At 38.0% G+C, this 20,960-nt stretch overlaps 1 protein-coding gene and 1 long non-coding RNA gene across 3 annotated transcripts in view; one reads left to right on the top strand and one right to left on the bottom strand.

Moving 5' to 3' along the window:
* The window catches only part of LOC136257625 (uncharacterized), a 194,532-nt gene that overhangs the window by 124,134 nt on the left and 49,438 nt on the right, over nucleotides 1-20,960 (top strand). Inside the window, exon 1 of one of the 2 annotated variants that reach the window (XM_066050879.1) lies at nucleotides 14,423-14,502. The exons of the other annotated variant lie outside the window; for it this stretch is intronic. The gene's annotated coding sequence lies outside the window, so the exon portion shown is untranslated. Of the gene's footprint in view, nucleotides 1-14,422; nucleotides 14,503-20,960 lie in introns of those variants that run through there. 2 annotated transcript variants of the gene reach the window in all.
* On the bottom strand, nucleotides 7,247-14,332 carry LOC136258593 (uncharacterized). Its single transcript, XR_010702873.1, has 4 exons — nucleotides 14,200-14,332; nucleotides 11,158-11,180; nucleotides 7,847-7,950; nucleotides 7,247-7,462 (listed from the first exon to the last, which is right to left on the bottom strand). It is a non-coding gene; the product is annotated as an uncharacterized lncRNA (long non-coding RNA).

Raw genomic sequence — 20,960 nt, forward strand, 5'->3', positions numbered from 1 at the left:
GTAGCTACATACGTACATATCTTCTAAGCTTGACTGTTTATTAGTTTGTATGAAAATTCTTTACACAATGCCCTAATGCTGCATTTCATATTCATTAGTGTATAAGGATGGAACACATAAGGCATGGTTCTAAGGGCATTTTACCAGTTTCCGGATACCAGTCAGCTTTGAAAATAATTAAAATTTTAAGTCTAAACAAGGTGTATTACATGTGCTAAATTACATGTGCTAAATTACATGTGCTAAAAAGATAGTAACTTTATAGTGATCAAACTACGTGACTTCTTTTGTGCACAAAATTGCTTCTCTCGAGCCTTAAATGTAATATGCACCTCTAAAATAATTATTGATTAAGCTGTTGTGACTACTGTAACTCTTTTTTTTCGGTAATGCATCAAATCTTTCTGTATAGAATTGAAGTGGTATAAGATTTAAACTGTGAAACAACTTATTTGGGTGATATTATTTAGGGCTGCACCGATTCCACTTTTTACCGATACTTCAAATACCAAGTACTCAGCTGGAAAGTATCTGCAAGTACAAGTACCGATACCAAGTACCCTTAAAGTAGCTACTTCATAGTGCACACATTTATTATATAGTGCATTTCATGGTATTCTTGTATACATTTTCAGTATGGTTCATGTTTATAATGAAGTAGCCAATCAAGATTCACGAAGAAAGAAGTCACTGAAATGCGTACCAATGGATATTCCAGCATTCTTCTGGAGAAGTGTAGATAATATCATAATGGTTTATAAAAACACAAAATTAATATTCTAATACTGAAACAGCCACTTCTACCTGATTGCTCTATTAGAGTTATTGACTGTTCTATTAGAGTATATCGATCTTTTTCTCAGTAAAGCGTTTTCACACGTAGGTACGGTTTCAACACAGATCAGTGATTTTACTGGTAGTTAACTATTAGTGTTATACTTGATGCTTTAGGCATCCACTGTGCTAGTAAAATAAGCAAGTACAAACGAACGTTAGTTTTATTCTCGCACGTGATAAGAATCGGTATCTGCGACAATATATTAATGGCCGATTCCGATACTCCATGAAAACAGCACTATCGGCCCGATACCGATACCGATACTAGAATCGGTGCAGCTCTAATATTATTAATATGTAGCTAATTTAAAATGTCTCAGAATAGACTTCCCCCACCCCTGATGGGCTTTTCTGCCATTGAGTTGGAAACCAGTCAGCAAATTTTCCAGAACCGGCCCCTGGAACATATCCTGTTAAACTCAATTCCTAGTTTACTTGGAAGTTCTCTATGTTATTTTGGTCATTAATGTGTCTAGAGTGGGCTGAGGAAGGCACTCAGAGCTCCTTCAGAAACTTGTTACTCCTGTATTTAAAATGGGAACTTGATGAGTGCAACTTCATAACAAAGCTTAATGATATGTGGAAGCTAACTACAGGCTCTACTTAGCCTTCTACTGGCTGCTTTTAACGCTTAAAACATATTGCTCACATGCGCAGAGCCATACAAACACACACTCGTGTATGTTTTTCAGTAAACAATATCTGCAGGAGCAGGCATGCATGCACAGCCAGCCTGTGACCAACTTTGGACATGTGAAATTGAATTAAGATCTAGACTTTTGTCCACCCCTTCACCCGTGCATGCATTCACCACCTGATCAATGCTAATGTCAATTATTTAGCTTGACAAAAAAGTGCTGTGTAACAGAACCAATTGAAAGTCTGTAGTTACAAACAATATTTCCTTTTATTGAAGTTTCTCAATCGTGAGTGGGTGGCATTAATATTTTGCATGACATTGCAGTATGTTAAGGGTGCTCTGTACAGTCCGTTTATATGGCTTCCCATGACATTTAATTTGTTCTAGCAAATGTTCTGTACTTTTTTTACTGGATATAAGCTAACACTAGTACACAGTTTAGTCCAAACCCAACTGCTAAATTTGCTTTAGAACATGAGTTACAGTTTTTCCCTTTATACTAGAACTAGTCCTACAGTTTACACACAAGAGCCTTGATACTTTTATGATACACTATGCTAAACAACACAAACCATTGTGCATTTTTATTTTTGTCTTTTAGCTTCTCATTCATCACATATTTATCTTTTGAGATGACACTCCCAGAAATTACTAAAGTAGCTTGTATGAAAATTTCATGTCCATTGGATTAAAAATGATGGAGTAGTTCTAATTTAAGTGAGAAGGTGTAGAATAGCAGGATGTGTGTGCTTATTGCTAAGGGATACCTAATTTATGGGTTCTAAAATGTGTCAACATGTCACAGACGAATTAAGTGACCTTAATATTTCTTTTAGTGCAAAACAGATTATGTCTTGGGAAGTCTTGTACGAACTGTACAGAGCACCCTTAAGTTAAAATAAATTGTGTTGTAAATGTTATAATAATAGGCTAGGTGCATTTGTTACCCTGAGTATACCTACAAACGAAAGTCACATATAGTTCTGTATAAAAGGTCACTGCAGTACATTTTTTTTACAGCAACCTATTCAGCAACAGAATAATATGCAGTATAATTATTTGAACTGATGTTCCAATTGATAGCAAAAATTTGTATACTTAGATATATTTTTAGCCACCAGGCATCCCATTTCGTGTGATTACTGCAATAATAACGGGGGATTTAAATTTTACGCTTTGTACATAATTCACTAGTATATGGCTTCTTGAAATCATGTGAATGTAATACCATACATACATAAACCAATTAGAAATCAAAGCTGAAATTTAAAGCAGATCATTATTCTCACATAAAAATACCCAGTAAAAAGGACCACGTGTGGCTATAAGAGAAGCTTGTGAGCTCTTGGTCTGACAACTCTTCAGGTGAATCTTTCTACTGCTGTATCAAGTCTGCCATGAATATTTGTAAGATATGTTAAAGGTACAATGTTGTACTTGCTTGTTCAGTTGTGCACTTTTTGTCCCCACATCAGATGAACGAGTCTACAGCAATACTTGACAGTGAATGTAACCTCAAGAACATTATAATAATAATATAGCTTGCTAGTATGTCACACATCATCATGTTAACCACACACTTGTCTGATACCATATATGTGTACTGTATAGTTCAATTAGCAGCTACTGAAGCGAAAAATTATTTAACTCTTTGGTGATGTGATCACACAACAAAGATATGCATTAATTTAAATGTATAATACAATTGAGTCTTGCACCACAAACATGGACTGTATCATGTGATCAGCATCATTCTACTGGGAATTGTGAGAGAACTGAATCAGAATCTTGACACTAACACTCTGTGAATGTGGAATGATATATGTAACAGCAATGCAACTTGCTTTCATTGTAACTATACATATAATTATATGTATCCATTAATAAAAATAATATTATTAATTAAGTGGTAGCAGATGTATCACTACAATTACATTGTTACCATGTACACTGCTACCCACTTTGGCCACTAAAGTGATTAACTATAAATGCTTACTGATAGGATGCTACCAAAATTTACTAAGAAATTCCCTTTAGAATGCTACCCATCTAGGATCTGTTGTTATAAGTGATTGTGATCAATGCATTATTTTGGTTAGCACAACCTTCCATGTGTACATTCTGATTTACCCATCTCTTGTATGTATATCAGCTATGGAATATATAGCTTTCTGCTGTACCTGTAGTAATTATGATAAGCGTTATATATATGCTGCAGAGAGAAACTTATGCAGGTCACCAGCACTTTTACTTTCCACCCTGTATAATCTTTATTCACATTAAGAGTCAAATGAGAAACTTGATACTGGATACAGACTCCAACCACCTCCTGGGATATATTGTGGGTGTGTATAATATTATGCAGATGTTTTAAATCATTGAGAAGTTGTTTGTTTTTTGTGTGTGTGTGTGTGTTTTGTGCTGTGTATGTTGTATGTATATTTGTTGGGGGTGATTGTTCTTATAGGCTTTAGCCTCTTGCTCTCCCACAAAGAACTTTCACAAAGTAATAAAACAAATCATGTGTTGAGTGCTTATTAAGAGAATTAATCCATCAGTGTTACCATGGAGCAATAGTTTTATGCATACGGTATGTGCTCTGGAAACTTGGAACAATATCCAACAACATGTGATTGATAAGATCATGTGTGATTGATAAGATCATGTAATCTTATTATATTTCAGGGACCCCGCATAAGCCAAAGTCAAGACTTGGACAGACCACCGCACACTGGTAATAATCATAATTACTTGTCGGCTGGTCTGTTGAAGACAAGAAATATGGTGATGAAGATACTGACATGATGAAGTACGAAGAGTTACAATAATGTTCATCATTGTCAAAACATTGTTTGTTATATTATGTTAAATTGACATTTTGAGTTTTATTTTATGAGTATAATATATAGCCATAGGTGTTTGCCATTAATTTCCAAACATATATACATGTATTTTTATTTTATTGGGGTGACCAGAATGTGTGTGTATTGCAATTGTTATGGTAATTTATTGAGTGACACTAGCTATATAGTTGGTTGTAAACTGTATGCTGTATGTAGATGTATTGAAGGACTGGGTTTTGTGCACTAAATTATATGTGCAGCTTCTGGCAGCCATATTATATTGAATAACTGCTGAAGGCTTTGTATAGTGTGCGTGGGTGTGTGTGTGTGTGTGTGTGCTCATGTGTGAGTGAGTTAGAGAGAGAGAGAGAGCAGTAGCTAGTGGTAGAGCATTGGCTTGGTGGGATTCAATGCATGCATGGTTATGCCCATGCAGTTATTGTTATACTTGATGACCTAGTTGGTGTTAACTGATTAGGTGTGTTATCAATAGGTAGCTACATATGCTGAGCAAGAAATTACTCCAGGATCCAAATGCAATCTACCCAGCTGCTTGGACCTGGGAAGTAGCCCACCCAAGTGTTCAAGTGTGTCATCATTATTATGTCTGATGAACATAATAGATTTAAGACTGATCTTAGGGGATTATTTGTCATTGACTCTATGCTTAACTTGAACAAACATACTGACTCAGCACATTAACTAAAAAGCAAACAGTTCTTTAGCTTTCTTTAAAAAGGGGACCTTATTAACTCCATGCAAACATGCATGGAATAGTACAATTTCTGCAATGCCTCTGGAGTGTATATACTTCACACTTGTCACCGTTTATAATGAAAGTAATCAACCACTTGTTGGCTCATTGTTTGGATCATTTTCATTATTTTTATTTGTCTATATATCAGTAGTAAGCAGTCATCTACAAACAAGCTACTACATGAAGAAACAGTATCAGGTAGTGATATAAACAAGAAATAACAAGGACCTCAAAAACGTTCGTTGCATACACTGGGAGCCTCAAACAATATAATTTATCCAGTTCATTTGATAATCCCTTGAGCAATTTAGGTGGTAACCCATCTGGCCCCATTTTTTAAAAATGGGTCAATATCATTAGCAACTAAGCAGCAATTCATTTCAACTTTAGACATAGTTCCTGATGTGTATCTCTGATAGGTATAGCATTGTGATCTTTTAGTAAGTATGAGTAATAGGTAAATAATTGCCTACAATATCGGCACTTACCCACTTGACTCTAGTCCTGCTCCATGACACCCTAGACATTATTATCAAACCCCAACCTAGTCCCACATTAGCTCACCCTAGGCCTCCAAAATTACCTTGCAATTCCAGTAGGTTTGGACTGAGCCCGGTGTGACAGAAGCAGAGAGAGCTCCACCTTCTCAGCTGCTCTGGTGTAAATCCCCAATTCAAGCTTATGTAGCTACCCTTTTTGTTAGAATGATATCCTGCCAGGGGGAGAGTATGTGGAAGGCCGGCTCTTTCACTACACCCAGCCCTTCACAGAGGCTCACAAGAGTTGGGACAGGAAGGGAAGCACAATACACACAGTGGCAACATGTTTACAAAGACAACTGCACATGCATGAACTCCAATTGCTGCTCCCCACCCACGCACCTATGCATGCAATAACCTCAACTTTGGTTAATAATAGTATCTATAAACTGCATAGCTAGTATGCCCTTTAAAGTTTATATAGTCTGCTAGATATATTGGTGAAGTAGCTAAGTCACCACCTATACTGAGGAACTCTTGCAGAATATCTTTATAAAGACTTGACTTGACGTGTTGGCATAGCTACTTTATTTCTGCAAGTAATTTTGTTGCTTTTTCAATGTTTACTGAGTTGGTCCAAGTTATTATTTCCGTTTTATTCGGCCAGTTGCTTTACTTTCTGTTGTTTTATGCACACACCAAATACATACACCACTGAATTTCTACACCTTTGAACAGAGCATGTTCAGCCTTGACATCCTGGTGGCCAACACTGAGGCTTAGCAACTATTAGTGCAATGCCATGTAATACAGAGCGTGCATTGATTTTGGGGTTATGTGCAAAAAGAAAACTGTATGGGCCATTTGCAAGATGCAAGTTCCAGCACTGGTTTTGAGGATGCTGGGGGCTTTCACGAGTAGTAGGTGGTGTGTATTTGAGAAGTCATGTGATTTTGTAATAACTGTATAATTGTATAGTCTTGTAAATCTAAGATACAGTCAAATCAAGCCTCTGGTTGAATTATGCTATGGGTATGAAAGTATTGCTGATGGTTTATAAATCAGATTTTAAAATTGTTAACATTACAGATATTTCTATTAAATATTTGATTGCTCAATAATGACATACTGCGAAAGATCAGAAGTTACAAACATGATGAAATGGTGTCCAATTATGTAGAACAGTCAAACTACAGTGGTTGTTTCCTGTGCTAAAGCGACAGTGAATGATTGGATTAGAGGATCAACAAATAAATGCTGCTTTTAAAGTTTCTGTGGGGGCATGCCAACATCAATCTCCTTAGAAATAGTATAGTATGCTTTTTGTATCAACCAGAAAATGCCATTTATCCTTAGCAAATTTTCATTGCCAACGACTGACCAAGCCTGCAAGAATAGAGCATGTCAGCACAAACTACATCCAGCATCGGGATAACCCTACATCACAACAACCAGCCCGTAGGGTCCTCCCCCCCATCACACACTCACACACACTTTGACAAGCTACCCCAGACGGCCGAGATATTAGAAACGGTATTAGGCAACATGTCCAATGATGATCTGCTCCACAAGCCAATCACACCGAATGACGGTTGCCAAGTTGGTAAATTCCCCAAACAGGAGCCCCTACTCCCAGCAACCAGCCAACTGTATCTCTGGTCAATGCCACCCATATTACACTACAACACAATTCAGCTCCAATAAATATTGAAATATAGACTACCAAAATAATAGAAACTATAGAAGATATACATTTGATAAATTTCAAGTGTCTTGCCATGCATTACAAAACTAATGCACGGATACAAAAACAACTGTATGAAAATTATCCACAGTATGGACAAGTCACTCTCTGACGACCTCCAACATGTGTGTAAACACCACTCCACCGGCTCATCAATGAGCACTACAAGAAATTAAATACAAACACACATCAAATTGATATGCATATACATCCTCAATACAAACACACAACTAACAAAATTGGGACAACAAATCACTGAACAATCTGACTCATTTTGTACTAACAACTCAAATACCAGAAAAGGAGAATGCAAACAACATGAGAGTACAAATAATACGTGAGATAGACCCCAGCAACGAATAGATCTAACATTAGAATTTATGTATAAACAGACTAAAATGTGTCTACCCACAAGGTCTCAACTGGATAGAAAAGGACAAGGAGACCAGACACCTACTCTACCAACAGCACTGATAGCAGTAACCCCTCATCACCACGGAATGATAATAACAAAAACAAAAAATCTGTAATTACACATGAGCTCACTTGATCCCCAAATATTCCATGAAAAATCCAACACCACTCCACGGATGACAAGTGAGCTGTAGTAATCCCACCCCAGTGGTTGACGCCAGCATTGACACGCATAGCTAGAGAAAAAGAGGAACAATAACATTGAGCTAGTTATCCAACTAACTAGCTAACCATTCAACCTTAAGCACAAGAATAACAACCATTGGAGGCATACAAATTACAACATGTGACACCGACACACACACACACACACACACACACACACACACACACACACACACACACACACACACACACACACGTACATTCCATTCAAGTAGCTACATTGTATAGCCACCATAGGATCAGACCATAATTTTTTAAAGCCACAATTGATACATTCCTGAATAATGCAGAAGAAAAATTAATAGAAAACTTACAAATTCACTAATGTGCATGTACAAAAAAAATCATCAAACGGCAGCAGTAGCCAGATGACAAGTGGCAGCAGTAGCCAGATGACAAGTGGCAGCAGTAGCCAGATGACAAGTGGGAATGGCAGAGATAATGATGATGATCTATTATTAACACAACTCATCACTGATGAGCAGCCAACAACCAACTCAACATCTATTGAACAGGAGAACCAGCTCCAGCTGGAGAAAGAACTAGTGAAAATTAGGTTTCAACTAGCCAGGTCAACAAGGCAAAGAGACATACAGCAGTGAGGCAATCAGGATGGCACTGGCCCGTGGCAGTGTGCCACATGGAAAAATTGAGCCAAATATCATGTACAAAGACGACAGGGAATTCACCCCCAAGTGGATACAAAAATTGACTACGGCTGAACAAGATCTAGCCGCAACTATCATGGAGCATCTAACCAAACTAATCAAAAAATGTGATAGTCACATCAGGAAGCTCACCAGTGAATCCCTGGCCACAATGAAGAGACTTGATCCAGCCAATGCCATCACCCACTTCAGGGAGACACTGACTATGGCCAATGAGGAAAGACTAAAGTAAAACAGACATACAAAAGAGGAAACTACAGTCGAACAGAACAACATGTGGCACCCCACCCCCAAAAAACACAGGCCGGATAAGAAGGCCATCAACATTTTGCACTATTATAATGTATTTGTACAATTAATTTTCACTGTAATGTAATACCTAATGTCAGCACAATCATTTGCTAAATTCGTAACTAATAATTATTAATTGTGAACTTCTAAACACCGGTATATATCCTAAATAATTTGGGATATATCCTCAAATACTTGGAAATACGATGACCAGTGGAACTCCATTGGAACATAATTCAAAGGCGTCTACATCAGAGAAATGTTAAATACTTACAAAAGTCACAAAATGTGTTTCATAGCAACCAATCCACACTTTGATGAAAGGACCACTATGTTCAGAACTTTCCAACCCCTCCCCCCCCAAAAATCTGTGCTACGGTAACCAAGCCAAGGGTGATTCCAGCGAAAGGCCTATGGAGCGGCTGGTAGAGCATTTCCAAAAAAAGCCCTAATACAACTTATCTTCACCAGGATCTTAATAAATATTACAATAGGATCACAATACTGCTATCCTATACATTTAAATTACATGGATTATACTACCTGTGCGTTGAGCTTGTACAGGTAAATCCTTCTAGGCCCCATTTAACAGTTGAGTAAACTACAGCAATGTGAGAAGTTTCTTGTTGAAGGAAGCAACAGCAATTGGAACCTTTCGATATTTAACCACTTGTGCATGCTGCCTCTATCTCACACACATGCACCCACACACACACACACACACACTACACTACACAAAGCAAAGTTGGCTACCATGTTGGTATGGTCACCCCTACCCAGAGTGCATTACTCAGGTGCTAGGAGTCAGTGCTGGCATATCCTCCAGGGGATTGCAGGAGGCTATACAATGTCTCATAAGTGAAGGTGCATGTATGAAGTCCCACCTTGGCCTTCACCTGTATGTGAGGCATGAACGGTTGGTATTTGCTTCCTCAGGTACCCATTGATGTTACAGCTGGGTAGGCTACTTCTCCAGTTGACACCAGGTCCCCTATTATACAGTTGGATATACTGGAGCAATGTGAGTTAACTTTCTTGCTAAAGGAAACAACAACAGAAACTGGGCATAACCAAGCACTGCAACCTTTCGATTGCGCGCACACCCTGAACGGCCTGTCAGTCGACAATAGCTGCGTATAATGGATCTGAAGAACTGGACCTGGCACAACCATAACCTGACACAGTATCACTGGTGCAGGACGAGATCCCTTGTGATGGAAAAGTCTGCCACACTTGTAGTGGAACTCCCACACACATGTCTAACAGGGGGGTAGGACATGATGTCACAATGCATGTGATTTCAGTGAAAAGTTACATAATTTAATTGAATTCTGATGACAATTATATAACGGAAAACTAATGTACCAAGCTTCTAGCATCATTGTAGACTCCCAGGTCGATTACATTAACTCTTAACAGTAACTAGTATAATGAGCAATTACACAAGTCTGAATGATGCGCTATTGCAAAACTCACCATAAGATCACTGGAGCTTAATAAAGCTCAGTAGATAAAACAATTTCTACATTAGTAAATTATCATTTTTGACAATTACAACACTAAACTTTAAGGTGAACTAGAACTACATTATATTGGCAAAATGTACAGTATGGTCCACATCACACAATTATTATGATGTCATGTCCTACCTCCTCTGCATATCCAATACCCAGTGGCCACAGTTATCCATAAAATATATGGTTCAGCCACTTAGTACGTAGACTTTACAAATAGAGTGTACAGGTGCTGAGTGCATATTCAAATTAACTTGGCCATTTGCTAATTCCCTAAAGTGACAATTGGCTTGTTGTGGGTGAACTGATCAACTGACATTTGGATCAGTAATGAACTGTTAGACTAGCTGATTGCAATTAAACATCACCTTATCGTTAAGTGGTCATACAAAATCACACGACTTCTCAAATGAACCCAACCTACTACACATGTAAGCCCCCCAGTACCCTGAAACCAGTACTGGTACTAGAATTAATTGCATGTTGAATGGCCCAATTATTTTGTGAGTACAGTTGATTGTTATTCCTGTTAAAGTTTTTGCCTGTACAAAATTACATTGCCAACTGCATAACCCCAAAATCAATGCACGCTCTGTATTACATGTCATTGCACTAATAGTTGCTAAGCTTCAATGTTGGCCACCAGGATGTCAAGGCTGAACATGCTCTGTTCAAAGGTGTAGAAATTGCAGTGGTGTATGTATTTGGTGTGTGAGTGCACACATTTAATATCTTTAAAGTTTACCTGTCATATGCCTTCATCCTTGCCTTAATCATAGATATACTAAACTTTACAACGGGATTGGAAACGGAAGTAACTCACGTGACGTCTCTGTACAAATTCCTAATGTGACGTAACGAGCTCGAAAATCATCCATGTTTCGCTTGCGCTAGTTAGTCGCCATAGATACTGTCCATAGTTACGAGCGCGATATTATTTCTAATGGCTTTATTTGCCAACTATTAGCAATTTGTCAACTTTTAACTTGACGAATTGGTTAACCTAGCCTTGTACACAATAACAGGAATGCGTGTGCAACCACAAGAGGCTGTTGTTCGTAATAAACAAGCCACCAGCATGTCAAGAGGTAAGCGAATTATGTTATGGCCACACCGTCTCATTTTTGTAGACTTTTCACAGATTCTCTGTGTTGGGAAGCAGCTTAGGTAGCTTTGTTTTGAAATCTATATCAAGTGTGTAGTGTAATAGGCAACTTGGAGTTATTGTGTCAATTGTCATATTGTATAAAATTACTGCTTACCACTTTACACTTGTGGACTTTTAGTAGGCCCATGACCAATACTAGATATCAATTTACCATACCATCAACTACTACCACACTTGGGGGGTGTAAAGTGTGTGTTGGATTGCTCTGAAACCAAAGCTGTATGGCACGGGGATGAAAGACAGAATCTTCTAATAAGACACAAAATTTTGAAGAAATCATCCAAGCCACATGATTAGACATCCATCAAAGAACACCAAATGACAGTGTACTGATGACCAACAAGCAAGAGCTCAAGATGCACTACCAAATTATATGTTTAAACAGTACGTGTACTTTCAAAAGAAGTGACATAAACACTTATAGCTAGCTACATTGCACACGTAATTCAACATACACATATTACTACTGTACAGTTAAAATATTCAAAGTGTATGGTTTCTTTGTTAGTTAGTGTGAGGGATTGTCGATTTGATTTGATTTATAATTTAAACTCAAAATCAGTCGGCACCAGCCGTTCTTCCCTGGTTGAGTACACACAAAAAAAAACACTACAAACACACATACATTATGGTATATAGTACATGACACATGATACAACCACAAGAATACAACACAAAACATACAGAAAATAATTACAAAATCAATTAAGTAACTGACAATAAACATAAAAACAGTTCACCAGAAAAATCTCTTGCCATCACCATTTCCTGCATTCCACCACATATAGTATGTTCACGTTGAGCTGAATCCTGAAAAATGGCTAAAAATTAAAAGTGGATTTTTTCTCATCAGAGTTAACATTTCAGTCAACCAGATGATTATTGGTAACAGCAAAGGTGTCAACAACAGACACGTACAGTTTGGCTCCATTACAATTTTGGGAAAGGGCTGTAATGGACACTGTATTTATATGGCTTCCCCATAGGAAATGTATTGTGAAAATTTTGATTGGCCATAAATGTTATGTCAAACATTTGAACAAAAAGATTTTGAAACATTTTTAGCGGGTCAAGCAGTACTACAAATGAGCCAAATTTCAGGATCGTGTGTAATTGCATCCATGAGTTATTAAATGTTTTTGAGGGTTCAGCTCAATGTGAACATACTATAGTTGACTTATATCTAAAATGTTTTAATGCAAAAGACAATCGACATCGCATCAGCTGAGCAAAAATTGCAAAAGTTCTAGTATGGTAGGAGTGTGTACTACCAAACACAATTGGTGGATCTAATGGTAAACGTTGGTACTTGAACATTCTATGCAGAGCACAAAGAGAGCAATACTGGACTAATAGTTCAAAAGGTAACCAGTTCAATGAGTGGTAATGATGACTAACATGGTCATACTTGTGAAGACATCTACACAAACGGACAGCACGGTTCTGCATACGTTTGATGCGTTCAAATGAACAATGTGGCAATGAAGGACCCCACACAGGCAGGCAATAGATCAAGTGAGAAAAAACTAAACTTTCTGCGAGAGTTTTCAAGAAGTCATCTGTAAGGACATGCCGATGTTTACAAAGCAAATGCAGATAGTATGACATGGATTTACACACTTTTGAGACATGGTAATACCATGGTAAACGCTCATCAAATATCAGACCAAGGTATTTCTGTTTGGGCACCACAGATAGTATAACATCATCCATCATAATTGGTGGGTAACCATGTGGCAATCTTCTATTAGACACTCTAAACCACATGACAGATGACTTGCTGTAGTTCACTGTCATCTTATTAGCACTGGTCCACTGGTCAATTAACTTCAACTGACTATTCGTTAATGAAGCTACATCATCCTCAGTAGGTGCACTGCATATAATAGTGGTATCGTCAGCATACTGTAGCAGTAAACCACCGGTGACTTGAGATGGTAAGTCATTAACATATATTAAAAATAAGAGAGGGCCCAATGCACTGCCCTGAGGAATGTCAACTTAACACAGTCTGGCTGTACTGGTGCGGCTACCTTTAGCCAACTCTGTAGCAATGGTGAATGGCTTGTGTAATTAACTGAAGTCATACTGGGACCAATCAATCATGTTTATCCACTTTGTAGTATAATGCCACGTAAGTACTGAAGCTTCCATACAAGCCTCCTGCAAATCTATGAAATCATAGAATGACCTGGACTGGGAATTGAAGAATGTGGCTTGGTGGACCAAGTGTTCTATTAGCTAGTTGCAGACACACTTCCAGGACAGTATGGTATGGTATAGAATACATCTAAAGTCCGTTCTTTCAAATATACGACTCAGTACAAGGTCACGGGTCGTTGAAATCAGTCACTAAACAAACTGGATAAATTATGCACCAGCGTCCAATGTGTCACTACCGAAAATTCGCCGAAATACGGCTCTTGCAAACTCTTCAAACTTTTGTTATTGTCCTGGGAGACTTAACTGCTTCATCCTGAAGTGAAGTTAGCGACAAACAAACTACGGACACACCTGCTCGCCATCATCGTCCTTAGCAACCGCACACGCAAACCGAAACACGGATGTCATAGTGCGCGAGTTCCGTTTCCAATCCCTATGTGTATAGTATATCTATGCCTTAATCAACCATTTCACAGTGTCAGACAGGGGTGTCAGACAGAAGTTTCAGACGCTTCTTATACAGTAATAAGAACGCAAAAAACGCCTATAGGCGTTTACGGACTCAACCAGCGGTTCCGGTGTAACGCCATTTTTGTGGTTTAATAGTAATCACGTGATCCGTAGGATGTCTGTACACGGCGCTTGTTTGCGCTAATTAAATTGTGAGCCGGCAGGATCGAGGCCATACGATCGCGAGACTAGCAATCGGGGAACAGATAAAAGTCTGACAACAGACGAAGGTCACCAACAAGGATCGAGGTATTCATTAATGTGACGTGTACTGATTAGTATAAAGTGTGTAGCTTCAATTCGTAGCTTGCCCAGTACGGCTTGCAGACTTGATTATAGTACCCTATACGTATGTTGTATGTAAAGACGTTTTTAATCATTGGAGTCTATGTCAGCGTTTTGTCAACTATAGAGAGAGTTCAGCTTTCGTCTTTTTAATAAGAGCCTTGAAGAAGGGACGGGTACCATATGGCCCTTCAACTTTTTCAGAACTAAACTGCCGGGTACTCATTTTCTTCGTTAGTGTACAGAATGATTAACAGCACGAGAAACCATATAAGACGCGTGTATAATATCATAGTTAATAGAGTACTTAAACGCAATAACGTGACGTCACAAAATACGTACATTTCTATTGGAATTCCGTGTATTATCTATGATAATATACAGCTTGTCACAGGAGGGCGTGTACCTAGTGTAACATATTATATGTGCTTCCGTTTGACATATCATTGCTCAATTGACAGAAACATTAGTTAAAAATAGACCTATCAATGTATCCCTCCCCCCGAGGGGTAGCTAACGTCTTGGCACTCTCATACACTATCTGAGAAATCTACATAATTATTTGGAAATCCCAAATTCCGAACCACATACAAAATAGGTTATTCTCTGTTAATGAGTTCAATTATGGTAGCCGCTCTATACAATAAATCAAATAAGTACGCCTGTGCCTCTTCTGTAGTTCCTCCTATCCTCTCTTAGCTACTCTCTTAGGTGTTTCCTGCACAAGTAAAACTCGAGCATCATAGTAAAATTGAAATCAGTATTATAAAATAGTTTTGAACATTTTTAAATACTTAACTATTGGGACTCTCGCACACCATGTTGGGTTTTTTGTGTGGGCATTGATTATCCCTCGATCCCCTTGGGCATACATGGGGCTATAGTGGGGATTTGACACAGCTGAATGTCAAATGCCCCATAGTAGGGAAAATCCATAGTGTCAAATCCAATCTGTCGGCCCCAGTTGTAATGCGGTGATTTGACGTAGCATAGAAAATTACAACAAGAAACCATCAGTCAGTTACTGAGTCTACTGTTGCACCAATAATCGGATCGGTTATCGGAAAAACCATATTATCAGCTGTGTTTTTTTGTATATCGGTATTGGATCGGCACCATGATGGAATAAGCAGCAGATAAAGATATATATCGTATTTATGTATTCAGAAATACATGCTCATGTGCACCAAATGATATTTACAAATGCATTGGATTTAAATTTCCTATATTACAACGTTGTTATTACTGCTTCAGTGTACTGTCAGCTGTTGTTGCAACAATACTGCCACTGAGTGGTAGCCCATACCTTGGGACTCTTGTACACTATCTGAGAAATCCAATTAGAAACCTATTAAATATTTAGAAATCCCAAATCCAGAACCACGTACAAAATAGTTGTTTCTGTCTGTTCATGAGTTCAATTACTCTATACAACGATTCAAATTGACCGTGCAAAGTACACCTGTGTCTCTTCTGAAGTTCCTCTGATCCCTTCAAGGTGTCTCCTGCACAAGTATTAGCAAAAACTCAAGGTAAAAACATCTGATAAAAATTTAAATTATATTGTATTTACAAATACATTTTAAACACAGAATCTTTTTTGAAATACTTTAATATTGGGACTCTCGTACACCATATTGGGTTTTTGCATAGGCGCTGGCTACCCCTATAAACAAGCTAAATTGGTCTTTTACAATGACAAAATTGCTACAAAATAGACATGTTGTGCTATATCTGATTGGCTACATTTATCGGCTTGAAAATATGATTCGATGTCAGCTATCAGAATATTGGCAAAATCTCATATCGGTGCAACACTAATTGAGTCAGTCAGTCACTAGAAAATTCTGTTTTTTAATTCCATAACAACTTTTTGAAAGTGACTCGGCTCAATCTGAAGGTTTGTTTTGGGCTTAGTTTTACCTAACCAATACTGCCTCATCATCATCAGGGAAAAGTGAGGTTGATTTATTATGGGTGATGTTTTTTCGTACACCATGCCCAAACCTTCGTAGTCCCTACTGTACAGTACTATCATACTGTATGACAGCTAAGTATAATCCTGTACAGTATGAACACTAGTCTGCACTTAAAGCACTGAGATACTGTACTAGCAGCCTACTTGCTCTCTCATTCTGAAAAGTCTAATTAGTAAGAGCATGCCATGCTCCCGTGTATTGTACATAACCAAATAACCACAAACTGATCAACACCCATAGAGACACACAGGGTCCTATTGATAGGCCCCTGTAGCTCAGTTCATACCTGCATTTATATAAGGATGTTATGAAGCATGTTATCACTAGCTACAGCTATAGCTCTTTCACTCCCTATCCACTATACTACTCTACACCTACTCTATGTGCACGACACATGTATATATCATGTGAGAAATCATGGTCACGCAAATTTGAAGGTCTTCTATTTATGTTTAATGATTACTTAACACTTTACTACAACATTAACATTTGTTTTCTGCAAAGTGAAACATTGTACCTTGAGATGTCTGCTCTAGCAGGTGTTTGAGTGAATACTATGAGGAATGCTTACAGCTATTAATGAGTAGATTGTAGCTAACTATTGCTCAAAAATACATCCAAGACTAGATATTTAATATGCTTCCATTTTCTGGGGGGAGGGGACATGCCCTCAGAACCCTTATAGTAAGAGCATGTTATGCATGCTGCACACTAACTGTATTCAGGAACCATGAGTGGCCCACCCGACTCAATTTGACCAAAATAAAGCACTTCTAGGCGTATCACCGTCAACCCATCTATGGTCAGGTCCTGCACCTGTCTGTCTACTGTCGATTCTGTTTTATTATTTTTTCTACATATTGTACAGGCTTAGTAAAGTGATTGTCAGTTTACAAGTTATTGTACTATCAAGTTAGTACTGAAAGATGAAGGTACAAGCTTAAGCATGCTTTTATGCAGTTGTTTACTATGGCTGTGAGCAGGCAAATAATAGTTTGAAAACTTATAATGGAGTACTGACTCAGGTATGGTCTTGAGCCAAATATAGCACTCGGCCTTGCCTCGTGCTATATTTGTCTCTCGGCTACACCCTCGTGCCATATTTTCCATACCATGGTGCTTTAGCTAGTATATAAAATCCCATTGTTAATTTAGCAAGAATGTATTCAAGCACAAGGCATACAATACAATATAGTTTCTTCAATTTTTTTCATCTGTCATTTGGGGGTAGGTATAAACAGTGGACCTGGGAACTGGAGATCCCACAAGGACCCAGGGTCCCAGAGGACCTCTTGAGACCTAACTTTTCATGGACTTTTACATACTTTGCAATGTTTATACAGGGTATATATTCTGTACTTTTACTAGACACATCTGCTAGTCACAGTAACTAATCTCACTTGGCCAACCTACTTTCTGTTTGTTACAATTGTTCACACTGTGTTTAATTTGATTAGAAATAACAAGCACCTCTGAAAATTGCCTGCAGTAGGCTACTCGTGCTGCACAAAAACACGCTAGCCTATTATGTCACCAGTCAAATAAGTTCAGTGCACATGAAAATGACTTCAGTGGAGCAATTACTACATGCAGCTTGATAGACAGACGTCATGTGATGAAGACAATGACTTGATAGAAACAAGCCCTTGATTAATGCTACAGTTACTGAAGGCATGAAGAATGAGTGGCTTACAAGGAACTTATAATTTCTAGGCATTGTGCAAGGGACCGTCATGATGACAGGACAAAGAAAGAGTGATCTAGGCTATTTGAGACTAGCCACTGTGACTTGTAAAGGTATCAAATGTATAAACATTGTTAAGTATGTAAAATTCTCAAGAAAAATTCCACAAAACACGTGGTCCTTGGGTCCCTGGGTCCTTAAATCCCTGGTCCCTGAGTCCACTGTTTATACCTATCCATCCACCTAAAAACTGTATACGAACAACTGGAATGTGATAAATGATTGTCTAATATATGTATCCATCAGCCTTTAACAGCTCTTTGATTTTATCTGCATTCCTTAACCTGGTGCCAGTTTCCTTATATAGTCAAAGGGAAAATTATTTGGTATAGAATCAACACAAGTGCAATGGATGGCTTCTGTACTTGACAAACTGTCTGACCATATTGGCCTGCAATACAGTATGGTATGTATAGTATATTAGATCATGGGAGTTTGTGCTTTAGATTGACCAGAAACCAGTCTCATGGTGCTTTTCCAGTATTGTGGTAGGTATAACTATGCCCAAAAGTGCAACACTTCCAAAATTATATTTAAATTATTCAGTATTATATTTAAATTATTCAGTGGAATTTTCTGCTGACTGCCTGACTTACGTATGCCTTCAGACAAGCATAACTTGATAATGGCTGAGGCCATCGACGTTACTTCAGCCCAACAGGTTCCTCTTGGCATACCACGGTACATGTGATCCATGCATCATGGACTTACCTTTCTCCTCCTTTGCGTCCCATTTCTAGCCCAAGGTGTCAATTTGCAGTAGTGCAGTGACTTTCCTATGTTTGTAAATAGAGTCGTCCGTATTTCCATGGTGACTAGATTGATTGCAGAAGTGCTTCTCCTACTGTTTTTCATATGCAATGCTGTGTAATGGGCTGAACATAGCTAAAAGTGAAGCACTGAACTTTTGAATCAGTGATGGGGTGCACAAATCATCCATATTTTTTTTTTGGTGACTGAATCGATTGTAGCTGATCTTCATTTGTAGCGCTGTGTAACGGGATGAACATACATAGCTAAAAACAAAGGTTAATGGCTACTTTACTTTCAAGTTAGGAATTGATAACTGAGGCATGCATTCAGATGAAACATTTCCTCTGGCGCTATTCTTATTTTTTTGATGCAGTATGTACAATTTCACCAGTCATAACAAGGTTACAAAAAAAAAAAGTAAACAAACTAGTATAGGGAAACAAGTGAAGTCGCCTACACCTGCAGATATGCTAGTGGACATTTAACATCTAATTCAGTCATTGGTATAGACAAATTAAATGTCCACAAGTATATCTACAGGTGTAGGCGGCCCCCTACTTTTATTTCTATGATCCCTAATCAATTCCTTATACTTGTAATATTATATAATCAGCAATGGTTGAATTATCATCAGTAATTAGGTGGTTTAGTACTGATCAGTGCTCTTAAGAGTTGTGACAACTTTGCAGAAAATTTACCAAGTTCACTGACCATGTGAAAGGTTCAGGCAAATTTTTTGGTCACGAATAGTTTAGTTTTCTGTGAATCAAGAGAGATACCATCTAGATGGTCAAGGAAAGTCATAGACCTTTGTAATTTTATACTTCTTTTTATTGAGCCATGCAGGTAGCATTTTGGATTTGGGAGAAAGGATTCAGGAATGATAATAGGTGACAGGCTCAGGATCAGTTGTAACACTCCAGGAACTCTCATTCATGTGCTTCACATGCCAAAAAGAACATTTTGTTAAAGCGACCAAATGCCTATATTTGGTCACAAAATCAGATAACCTGGATTTTCTAGTGTCTCTGCAGCATTACACTAGTGATGTATGATATAATTATATTAATTATCCCGATAATTATTTGATTATCAATTAGTAATTGTTATAACATACCATGAAACTTGTATTCTAATTTGTAACACACACAAACATAGTGGTTTATAAAAACTAAATGGGTGCGTTAGTACAGTGTTACTACTGTTTTGTGGGGTATGAGGTGTGCATGGGTCAAAGGTTTGTAACACAGAATGAGGCATGAACTACTGCTTCCCATCTAGATCATAAGTATTCCAATATTCATTGCTGAGTAATATATGTGACCGGGCCTGCGAAAATAGGGCATGTGGGCACATAAAAATTGCCTACTTTTTCAAACTTTGACGTGTCATAACTTTGTATTCCATGACTCGGTAGCCATGAAATTTTCAGCACTTATTAAACATTTAGTTGGCTTTACAATACAAGTTACAGAATGAAAATATTCTATCCCAATACTGCAATATGACATGTTATGTGACGGGGTGTAGTTTGTGCCCACATGCCCTATTTTCGTAGGCCCGGTCACATATAGTGATGTATTAAATTAGCTTAATGTATTGGCAGATTTATGGTTTGTTTGTGGTGGTAGTATGATATTATATGGTTTCTTTGGTTCCTTTGAAGTAATTAGTGGCCAGATGGCATGTCCTATAATGGTGGTGCTTAACCATATTTCAACCACTTGCATACTGGCATTTGTAACACTGGCAGCAGCCCTTGATCTGCCTACAAGCCACTTATCATACTGTATGGTATGTAGTACTGTATATTAGGGACCATGAAGGTTTTACTTTCTTACAAAAAAATATTATTGACCAGAAACCAAATAATCGAGGGACACACCTTGTGATACAGCTGCAAGGTAAGACAAGCTTGTACGGAGTCAACAATAACAAAACCTACC

Source organism: Dysidea avara, chromosome 6 (genome assembly GCF_963678975.1).
Source record: "Dysidea avara chromosome 6, odDysAvar1.4, whole genome shotgun sequence".
NCBI classification, from domain to species: Eukaryota; Metazoa; Porifera; class Demospongiae; order Dictyoceratida; family Dysideidae; genus Dysidea; species Dysidea avara.